The following is a 2,291-nucleotide window of genomic DNA, read 5'->3' as shown; positions in this document are numbered from 1 at the left end:
GTATAGTGTAAAGCGCTTTGGGGTCCTTAGGACCAAGTAAAGCACTATACAAATACAGACCATTTGCCATTTGTTAACGACCTTTGACCTTGAACAGCCGTTTCTGTCAAACACTGAAGAACAACACTTCGCAGAGTCAGCTAACCCACACTGCCCCCTGCTGACAGTAAACAGCAGTGCACAGGAAGCCCTGAGGAGGCTTTGGGGTAACGCAGGTGTGAGGCCCGAGCGCACAAACAGACAGAGGACACAAAAAGGCCTCCTGTGTAACTCAACTCCATCAACAGGACACAATGCAGAGCTCACAGCTGCTCTTTCAGCTGCAGACGCCACGAGGAAGAAAATCCCAGAAAAATGAATCTGTGAAAAGCAAAAGGTTTTCTCCGAAACGGAACAAAGGAGGGTTTGGGTGTCGCTGCAGCCAACGTCGGCCATCTTTCCCTAACTCTGCCCTCACCCCCATAACCATCAGCCAAGTGTCACAGCATTCCCAGAGAGGAACACTGATCCCAGACCTGCGCTGTTTCACACCTTCATCACCCTCGGTGTGCCTGTGGATGTGAAGCTGATTGGTCAGGGTGCGCAGAGAAAACATGCTGGAATCAGCTGAGCAGACCACACACGTCAAACACTGAGAGGGGGGTGGCTTACGGATGTGCAGCTGCTGCAGCTACAGGTGAAACAGGTGAGTCACTCTTCCACGAAACACATAAGCCTGGCGTGAGTTCATTTCCATGGCCAGTGAAAGTGAAATGGAAATCAGGTCATGGAAAAAGTTTTCACAGAAGAGAGAAACACATCAGGGACGTAACCAGGGAAACCATCAGTGGTAAAACTTCACAGATCTGAGATCCAGGCGCTCCGGAGGCTCTCACGCTTGCCTGTGGGGAGCAGAGAGCTGCCAAACGTGTGGACGAGCTGCAGCTCGGGGACCTAACCCTAACCACCGAGACCAGCACTTGGCTTCTGATCCAGCAAGTCTAATAAAACCAGCCCGACTCCTCTGTGTCTGCACAGAATGCAGCGTTTACTGGCTGGATCTGATTAGCAGGTTGAAGTGTTCAGGCACAACTCACATCCTCCACAACCTAGAGAGAGAGAGAGCGAGAGAATCTGAACTGTTAATAAAGGAGCAGCCAGTCAGCGGAGAAATGGGAGGAGCTAAAGCAGCTTGTTGGTGAATGGAGGGGCTGCACCAACGTCCAGTCTCAGAAAGAAGATCAGCAGGTACACACCTGTGGCTGAGGTTACCTGAGACAGCCCCCTCCTCCTCTCACGGCTGGATCACATTTAAAGCCCGCCCTGACTTCCTGTACACTCTGACCTCCTTATCGCATCGTTATACGAAGCTTCTTTTCACAACTGTAAACCGAGACGCGTGTTTCGGCGCCATGAAGTCTGAAGTTATCTGGGCCTAAAATAACACGGCTGTAAACGGAGCGCGGTCGCCTGACACAGGTGTGCTGTTGTCACAGTAACATAAAGTCGTCACATCAAACCTTCACACCGTGCGCAGGTGAATGTCACAGAAGACAGCAAAGCCCCGCCCACATTCAAGTAGCGCTGCAGCATTCCAAAATGAAGCTTTTTTGCTTCAATGTTTCATTGAAGACACAAGTTGTGCTTTCTCCTTTGAATATTAATGGTTGCTTAATAATTACCAAAAAGATTCATTTCTGATTCTTCAGTTAGTCAATAAAAGACATCAGCTCATCATGCAGGTGTGGAGCTGTGTCCACTCCCGTGGAACAACATGAAGGTATGCACACGCATCACATGACAGTCCTCTGTTTGTGTGAAAACGATGGTTGTCGTTGTTGTGCAGGATCATAAGCCTCCCTCCTGAGCTGAGCTCCAGCAGATCCTCGCTGGTCTGGAGTCGGTAACAGTACATCACATGTGCAGCTGCTCCTCTCAGCAGAAACAGGTAAACAGTTTTCCTGAGCTGCTCGGTCCTCCTCCGGCACAGAGGTCAGAGCACCTGCAGTGAAGCAGAGGGGAACAGCTCCAAAAACACAGATTTGTTCCTGTTTTAAGGTCTTGGAGCGTTTCCTCATTCTGACATCACTTCCTGGCTTTGAAAGTAGCGGCGGTTTGGGCATCTGACAGGGATGCCTCCAGGGTGAGGTGTTCTGGCCATGTCCCACTGGGAGGAGGCCCGGGGCAGACCTTACAATGCCGTGATTGCAGCAATTCCCCAACTCTCTGTGAATGGTACTCATGGTCTTTGATCAGTGGGTTTTGGTCAGTGGTTGTTGATCAATGGTCATGAGAATTTGCATAATTATGAT

The sequence above is a fragment of the Pundamilia nyererei genome, unplaced genomic scaffold, assembly GCF_000239375.1.
Source record: "Pundamilia nyererei isolate P.nyererei 1_Seehausen unplaced genomic scaffold, PunNye1.0 scaffold00779, whole genome shotgun sequence".
NCBI lineage: Eukaryota > Metazoa > Chordata > Actinopteri > Cichliformes > Cichlidae > Pundamilia > Pundamilia nyererei.
The sequence above is the reverse complement of the archived record's forward strand: the minus strand, read 5'-3'. Positions refer to the sequence as shown.